At 48.5% G+C, this 8,671-nt stretch overlaps 1 protein-coding gene across 7 annotated transcripts in view; it reads left to right on the top strand.

The window, feature by feature from the left end:
• Positions 1-579: 579 nt before the first annotated feature.
• The window catches only part of GOLM1 (golgi membrane protein 1), a 56,590-nt gene continuing 48,498 nt past the window's right edge, over positions 580-8,671 (top strand). For all 7 annotated transcript variants that reach the window (XM_040620188.1, XM_040620186.1, XM_040620190.1 and 4 more), the window contains exon 1: positions 580-696. The gene's annotated coding sequence lies outside the window, so the exon portion shown is untranslated. The remainder of the gene's footprint in view (positions 697-8,671) is intronic.

Raw genomic sequence — 8,671 nt, forward strand, 5'->3', positions numbered from 1 at the left:
GGTCACAGCCCGAAAAATTAAAGCTTGAGAGAGAACAGTCGTGGGGAGATTAGGAACCGGGAAGGATTGGTGGAAGAAAAGACTTTTTGTGAGGGCAGACCCCCTAAATTCCTGTTATTCGTTGGCCCCTTTTACTCTGGGCAGTTTGGGCCGGGACCACTGAAGGAGACGTGAGTGTGGCAAGGTGGGTGGCGCTGGAGATAGTTGGCCCTACATTCCGGAAAATTCCCCCGGGGTGGGGGCGGGGAGGAGGTGAGGGGTCTTCTCTCCTCCAGGTCCCTTTCTTTGCTCCGCGCCGCCGCTTCCCACCCCTGCACCTCCTCAGGAAGCGTCGGGCCCGCCCCACTGCTCCCTCGGAGCCGCATCCCGCAGGGCCACCCGGGGGGTGGGGGCGGCGCCCGGGCTGGGGCGGAGGGGCGGCCGCGGGCCGGGGCGCGCGCACCGTGGGGCCGGCGTCCGGGCGCGGCCCCGGCCTCGCCTCCCCGCGCTCGCGGCGCCGCCTCCTCCCCACGCCGCCGGCGCGGTCCGGGGGCGGGGACTCGCCGCTGCGGAGGCCAGAGACGCGGCGGCGCTGGGCGCGGGGCGGGGCGCACGGCGCGGAACGAGCGAGAGCGCGAGACCCGCGGCGGGAGAGCGGCGGGCGGTCCGGGAGCCGGGGCCGCAGCGCTTGAGCGGCAGCCGGAGCCGCGGCAGAAGGTGAGTGCGCGGCGCGCGTGCCCCGGCTCCCGGGCCGCCCTGGCCGCCTTCCTCTCCCCGTCCTTCCCCGGCCCGGGGCGCCGCGCCCGGAGACACCCTTCCCCCCCCCACTCCCCACTCCCCGGCTCGCGCCCGGGCCGCAGCCTGTCACCGGAGCCCGCGAGGGGCCCGAGCCGTCGCCCCGGGGCCGCCGCCACCGCGAGGGGCTGTGCGAGGGCTCTTTGCCCCGGCGGAGGCCGGTCTGGGGCGTGCGGGGCCTTTCTTTTTTGTTCTCCGCTTTGTCACGCGCGTCGGCGTCCGAAGTCGCAATCGTGCAGCCCCGAAGTCGCACTAGTGCGGGTCCCGCGGGCGTGACTGGCGCCAGGGGAGGGCGGGTGGCCGCCGCGCGCCGCTCACCTCCGCGTCCTGGCGCTCGGGCGCCGCGGGTGCCCACGTTGGCAGCGGTCGCGTCCTCGCAGGTGACAGGGAGCTGCGCGCCGGGTCCCTGAGTCGCGAACCGCCGCGGTGCGGCCGGAGCCCGTCTCGGGGATGCTGCAGGTTCCCTCCTGCATGTGTGTTTCCCACCTATGACTGTGTGCAGCATCCGGAGAACTTTTGCTCTGTGTAAAAATAGTCTCCTGGGTTTATATACAGTTTCTGTTTCACACCCTGTTTGATGTTTGTAATGTTTTTTTTATTTATTTAGGTAAAATAAGAAAATACCTACTTCGATGAATGTTCTTTTTAGTGGAATTTAAGGACCATATTGTATTGGGAATGCCATGATGTTGCTGGTCATTTTCAGATATCCCTTTTCCAAATTTGCATAACCAAACTTGTGTGGCTTTCATGGGTCCCAGGGATTTCCTTTGTCTGGTTTGGGTCTCCAAGGTCTCCAAGGCCCTACAGCTCGAAATTCCACAAATGGTGAGGGACATTCCTAGGGGTGGATTGTTAAGATGTCCCACGATCTGATGAAATATTTAACACCTTTCTAGTGACTCCGTTTGTTTTATAGCCATCAGATTGATTCAAATTTAGGCAGTTTTAGTATTTCTGAAATTTTGGGAGCATGAGACCAGGGGAGCAGTGGAGTCTCTTGGCGGTCTGGTCCCTGTGGGTCTCCTAGGGCATTCTGGCTCCTCCTGCTTATGTTATAGATTAAGGTAAGCTCATGCACAGGAAGAATAATTTTATTTTATTTGTAAAGAGAAAACAGTAATTTGGTGAGACTTGCTGTCCCTAGGCCAGAACTCAATGTTTAAGGTATAATGGTCAAAAAGACTTTGAATTCTGAGGATGTTTAAAGAAAACAATCAGCTCTTCCAGATGTATTTTGTTCTCCTACGGAGAGGTTTTCACTTTTTTCCCCCATCCGTTTTGTTAAAAAATGAAGGACCAAGAATGAGAGGAAGGAGTGGTTGGGGGTGCTGGGGGGTATCAGATATGGACGGCGTTGCTGTTGGGAGCTAAGGATGCCATCTCCTTTCTAATTGCTGGCCATGGGCCTAGTTATTGATGGGGGATGAAAAGATTTTGTATTTATATTATTTTTTGAGGGGTGGGGCAGAAACAGAAGTGACAGTGGTTGACTGTATCAGGCCTGGGGGGGTTTGTGGCCACCTTCCCCCAGCAGGGAGGAAACTGCTGACCTTATTGAAAATCCTATGAACGTGCAGACAGGCTTTCTGCATCTGAAGCACAAAGGGTGGAAGGGCAGAGCCTGGGGAAACCGCCTCTCCAGGGAGGTGGTGGAAGGTTGGGGTATCACTCCTAGCAGGCTGTACTGAGCACGGTCCCCTGGCTGGCACTTTAGTGAAAGGGAGCTGGAAGATGGCCTGGCCGCCAGAGAAGGACAGCCCCAGGAAGGGAGGGCAGGAGGCCCAGATGAGGGATGAGCGGCCCCATGCCCTGGCTTTAATGTAGTTGTATTGTTTTATTACCTTTTTATTTTTTTAATGCCCTAAGGTGAGAAATAACATCCATTTGGATTTGGATAAGGGGAAAAGAAGCACTTCTTTGTTGTTGTTGTTGTTGTTGTTAAAAAAAAAAAGCAACTTTTTTTTTTTGCTAAAAAACTTAGGTTTTTTGTTTATTTTGCGAAAGTAGGAGGAATGGTCTTGATAGGCTTTTGTCTCACCTTAGAAAAGTGAGTGGTATTTCATTTGCCTGCTCCCTGCTTCCTCTAGCAAAAAACATTCTTAGGTTGTGGTCATTTTCTTTTCCAGACTTTTCCAGTTACTGATGACATTACATGAAAAGACTTGGCTTGAAGTTTCAGAAGTGCTTACCAAGTTCCCAGGGAGTCTACTTTGTTTCACACAGTGAATTTCCTACACTTTGAGAAGAAAAAAAAAAATCATGCCTTCTCTGATCGTTTCTATATTTTTATCTTATTTTCATTTAAAACCCTTCAGCGTTGTGTTAATAGACCTTCCCTTAGCTAAGGTTTTGAAGATTAACTAGTGCCTGACAGGAGGAAAAGATACGTAAGAATTCTTTTTTATTTTTTTTTTTAAAGATTTTATTTATTTATTTGACAGAGAGAGAGAGACAGCCAGCGAGAGGGGGAACACAAGCAGGGGGAGTGGGAGAAGAAGAAGCAGGCTCATAGCGGAGGAGCCTGATGTGGGGCTCGATCCCACAACACCGGGATCACGCCCTGAGCCGAAGGCAAACGCCTAACCGCTGTGCCCCCAGGCGCCCTGATACGTAAGAATTCTATACAGTATGATGGTGGTGATACAGACGGTCATTTGCTGTGGCTTCCAAACTTTGTTGATCATTCTCATTAGTTTAAAAAACAACAAAAAATTGATTCAATGTTATATATCATTTATCTCTATTAAACAAATGTGCAGCACTCTCCTGTAAGTTACTTATATATAAATTAGGTGCATGTGCCCCAGTATACTCTTTGGACTGGATTCATGCTTGGTGACAGTGGCAGTAAAGCCCTATTTCATATACTCCCTGAACTGTGAGTATTTCTTGGCCGATCTGATTCTATCATCAGAGGTTTTGCTTTGTGGCAAAGCAAAGCAAAGAAGCCGGCCCCTTCCCAGCGGTGGGCTTGTGTATGCCCATGCTTTCGTTTACTAGACTAACGTTAATTTGTGCTTTTTATAGGAATCTTAAAGTTTCATAGTCTCTGTAAGGTTTGGTGTAGTTACAATTTGTCAGCCCACCTCACTGCCAAAGTCAGAGGAGTTCCTCAGGCATCTCAGATGGTGGTGGCTTGTGACCTTCAACAGAGGGACTTAGCAGAGTCGTCTATTTTTATTAGCACCGTTAGTATTTATTTTATGGCAGTGTAATAGAATTAGTATAATGTAATGTAGTATAAGATAATTAATATAATTAGTATAGATATATGCTTCCAAGTTATTTTTATGTGATAGTTACATGACTGAAACATAGTCCCTGTCATACTATTTGGATACAAATTAATGTAACTTCTAGGATTTTCTTCCCTAGCCCCATGGAGCATCTTCTATACCCTCTGGGATGCATTTGCCCAGACTCGATTCTTGTAGTCTGACAGCCACAGACAAGGCATAAATGAATGGGACTGGTTGTGTTCCAATAAAACTTTATTTATGGACGCCCAAATTTTAATCGCATGTGCTGTTCACATGTTGTGAACTATTCTTTTGATTTTTTTTCAACCATTAAAAACTGTGAAAACAAGGCTTAGGGGCAGTGTACAGAAACAGGTGGCTGGCAGGATTCAGCCTTTGGGCTGCAGTTTGCCAACTCTTGAACTGGAGGAAAATTTGGGAGTTCCTGCCAAGATGTAGTCTTGGCATCCATGTGGGAGGCGGCCTTTCTTCAGAAAATTTCAAGTGCTGGAAAAAAACAATGGAATTTGGTTCCTCTCATTCATTTTCACTTGTCCATCTCATTCTTTGGTATTTCCACTACATAATACTAAACATGAACATGAATTTTTAAAAAATATTTATTGGGAGTGAGGGTGGGTTAGCAAGAGAGAGGGGGCATGAGCAGGGGGTAGGGACAGAGGGAGAGAGAGGGACAAGCAGACTCCCTGCTGAGCAGGGAGCCCGATGTGGGACTCGATCTCAGGACCCTGAGATCATGACCTGAGCTGAAGGCAGACGCTTCACTGACTGAGCCACCCAGGCACCCTGTCATGCACATGAATTTTTAAGTTTTTTCTTCAAAAAAAAAAATTGAGGTCTAACTGACATATGGTAGTCTTAAGTGTACAACGTAATGATTCGGTATTTGTGTGTATTGCAAAATGGTCACCACAGTAAATCTAATGTCTGTAACCACAGTTACAACATTTTTTTTCCTTGTGGTGAGAACTTTTAAGATGTACTCTCTTAGCAACTTTCACATACCCAGTCCGGTGTTATTAACCGCGGTCACCGTGTCGCGGAAGTTATTTTCTTTATAAACTGTCAGCTCCCAGAGTTGGGGAAACATGATGTTTGTAATTGGGGAGTGGGGGAGTGAGAGGAGGAGATTATCTGCACTTCCTGGTAAGTTTTCGAAGCAATTTAAGGAGAATGCTGTGGACCTGGTCAGTAAACCCTAATGGTTTCGAGCAGGGGTTGGCAAGCTTCTCTGCGGGGCCAGATGATAAGTATTTTGACCAGTTGAGTCCTCACAATAACCCTATGAGTAGATTTGAATCAACTCTGCTGCGTGGCCAGAAAGCAGCTGTGGGCAGTAAAGGAGCTGGTGGGTTGTGTTTATAAAACAGGCCGATGAGGGCCTGTGGGCCTGCTCTGCTGACCCCAGGCTTGGGGGCATTCTTGGGGCATGGTAGAGTATTTCTAAACCCTCAGAGCAATGGTGGTGACCGGAGCCTTCACCTGTGCTGCACAGGGCATTCTCAGGTCAGTTTGCTCACTGCACAGGGCCTTCTGGACTTCCTGCTGAGGGCCTCCCGCGGGCGCGCCAGGACTCAGGTGAGGCCCTTTCCTGGAGAAGGAAGAAAGGGGGGGCTGTCCCGCCAGAGACGCTGTTGTTTCTGCAGTGCTCACGTTGGTCTAGGGAGCTGTTCTGCTGTGATTGCTCTCTACGTACAGCATTGGCCCATCGGACTAAAAACCCCTATGGGGAGGGGCCCCCAGCCGGTAGAGCTTGTGACTCTTGATCTCAGGTTGTAAGTTCAAGCCCCACGTTGGGTGTAGAATAGTAACTAAATTCTTGGTTCGCCTGGGTGGCTCAGTCGGGTAAGGGCTGCCTTTGGCTCAGGTCATGATCCCAGGTGTCGGGGTTCCCTGCTTGGCAGGGAGTCTGCTTCTCCCTCTGCCCCCACCCCCCACTCATGGCGAGCACGTTCTCTCTCAAATAAATAAATCTTTAAAAAAAATTCTCTGTCTCTCTCTGCCTGTCCTGACCCCGCTTGAGTGCTCTCTCTTTAAAAAAAAATAAAAAATTAAAAACCTGTGTGGAAATAAGGAAATGAGAAAAAAGAAAAGTATGTAACTAGTAGGTTCAAGGGGCCGGTGTATTTGGCAGGTTGCTCATTTTCAGGTGCTTTTTCTTTTTCTTTTTTTTTTTAAGTAATTAGAAGTTTCTCTTCTTTTACCAAAAATTTTTGTCTTACGCGCAAATAATAATTTTAACCAGTAGGTCGAATTTTTAAAATTAAGCCAGTAGGAAAGAATGTGCAGTTTTTTTCACATTTCCAGTTTACCAAGACACTTTTAATCCAGAAACAAACCACTTTCTTTTGCTCCAGGGAAGCCTGGGGTTTCACAGAATTTAGCTGGTTTCGGTTAATCATTTTTCAGTATGTCAGATGCTTACAATCAAATATGAGACCAAACACATTCTGAAGCCTCGCTTATAATGAATATTGACATTTCTGGGGCAGTATTTCTCCTGCATCACCCCCTGGGTCCACAGAACTAAGGTGGGGGAGGGGAGCCTTTGAAGTATCTGACACCTGTAAACTCTGGCTCTGAGGTAGGGCCTTAGTTTCCTACCTTTGGCCCATTGTTTTCAGCAGCAGGGGTTTCTACAGTCCTGGAAGTCAGCCCGCTGCCCCTGGCCGCCCAAAGGCTCAGTGCTGGCCTCCCTCGCTCCCGCTCACCTTCTTAGCCGGGGTGGCCCCGTGTCCATTGGGAGCCCCGGGCTCTCCTAACTGTGCCCTCTGGCAGCCGCGTACCTTCCTGGCCAGCCAAGCACTAGGTCAGAGTGAGTGGTTTCTGAGACCAGAATCGTGTTCAGCTTCCTCGAACCTTCCTTTGTCATACTGCAGTCCTGGTCTGGGATGTCTAGGGCTGCAGGGTGGCCCCGGGGAGCGAGCCCCAGGTGACGGCACTCACTGCTGCTTCGTTGACTCTGCTGTCACCACACGATTCTGGTAAAAATAGATTTTTCCGTAAAGGTTGCTGACAGAACTGGCTGGCCATTACACAGGGCCATTACACATGCACACACATAAAACCAAAACCTCACTTTTTTGGGTATTTTTTACTCCTTACATCAAAAGGGAATTCCAAGTGGATGAGAGATTTAAATATATGAGACCGTAGGTATGTGGAGAGGAGATACGGGTAAATATTTCTAAACTTAGACCAGAAATGTCCAAGTACAAAATCCAGACACAAAAGAAAAGATCGACAGGATTAGGTTATTTTAAAAACACCACCAATAACCAAAAACTATGGGCAAAAATTTCAAAGAGGAAGTCCAAGAACAAATGAAAAATTGAGAGTAAAAGCTATTCCCATGAAAGACCAAAGATTTGTCTTTAACATCCAAAGAGCTCCTACAAATCAACAAGATGAACACCCACGTTTTAAAATGGGCAGAAAAGGGGCGCCTGGGTGGCGCAGTCGTTAAGCGTCTGCCTTCAGCTCAGGGCGTGATCCCGGCGTTCTGGGATCGAGCCCCACATCAGGCTCCTCCGCTGGAGCCTGCTTCTTCCTCTCCCACTCCCCCTGCTTGTGTTCCCTCTCTCTCTGGATGTCTCTCTGTCAAATAAATAAATAAAATCTTTAAAAAAAAATGGGCAGAAAATATGAAAAGACATTTCACCAAAATGAACAAATGGCCAGTAAATGAAAAGATGCTCAATTATGCTCATAACTAAAGAAATGTCTTTAAGTAGGCTCTATGCCCAACATGGGGCTCAAACTTACGACCCCAGGATCAAGAGTTGCATGCTGTACGGACCAAGCCATCCATGAACCCCAAGAAATGTCTTTTAAAATATTACTGATGAGATTGCCAAACATTAAAAAGTTTTATTTTGGTGTTATTGTGCGAGAAAACAGACATTTCTCGTACTAGTAGTGGGAGAGTAAATTATTGAAACTCCTTTGGAAGCCAGTAGAGTAAGATCAGAAATTTTTAGTTGATTTGGATTTATGAACGTGTTGCATAGTACAGAAGTTTCCTGTATATCCTTCAGCCACCCATATCATTCCTTTGTTGCCACGTCTCTGTGACCGTTCCTCAGTCTTCTTGTTTTTCATGATTTTAACACTTTTTGAATATAGAATGTCCCTCAACTTAAGTTCGTCAGAACTTTTCTCCCCAGGGCATCCTATTAGGCGTTCTGTGATGTCAGGATGTCTCATTAGAGTGACATTCACCTTGACCATCTGCGAAGCGGTGTCTGCTGGGGTTCTCCACTCTTTGCCCCTTGTAATTTGCTAAATATTTTGGGGGCAGTAAGATCTAACAGTTTTGAACGCCTATGACGCAGCACGACCACTTATTGAAACTTACCTACAGCTGTCTGTGGCTTACTCCATCACTTGTCAAATGGGGGTGATTAGTGCCCCCTCAGAGCTGCTGAGAGGCTTCAGGGAGCCCCGTATTTGAAACACTTGATCAGTGCCTGACGCACAGCAAGCTCCTTGCTGGTTCCTCCTCCCTTCCCCAAACCCCTGGAAGCCAGATGTGTTTGGAATTCAGAAGTTTTTCAGAATTCGGAAGATAATAAGATGCACTTATTATATATTATGCGACAGCCCCAGCAGGATCTGCGGCAGCCCCCGCCCCC

The sequence above is a fragment of the Ursus maritimus genome, unplaced genomic scaffold (assembly GCF_017311325.1).
Source record: "Ursus maritimus isolate PB19 unplaced genomic scaffold, ASM1731132v1 scaffold_34, whole genome shotgun sequence".
Taxonomy (NCBI): Eukaryota; Metazoa; Chordata; class Mammalia; order Carnivora; family Ursidae; genus Ursus; species Ursus maritimus.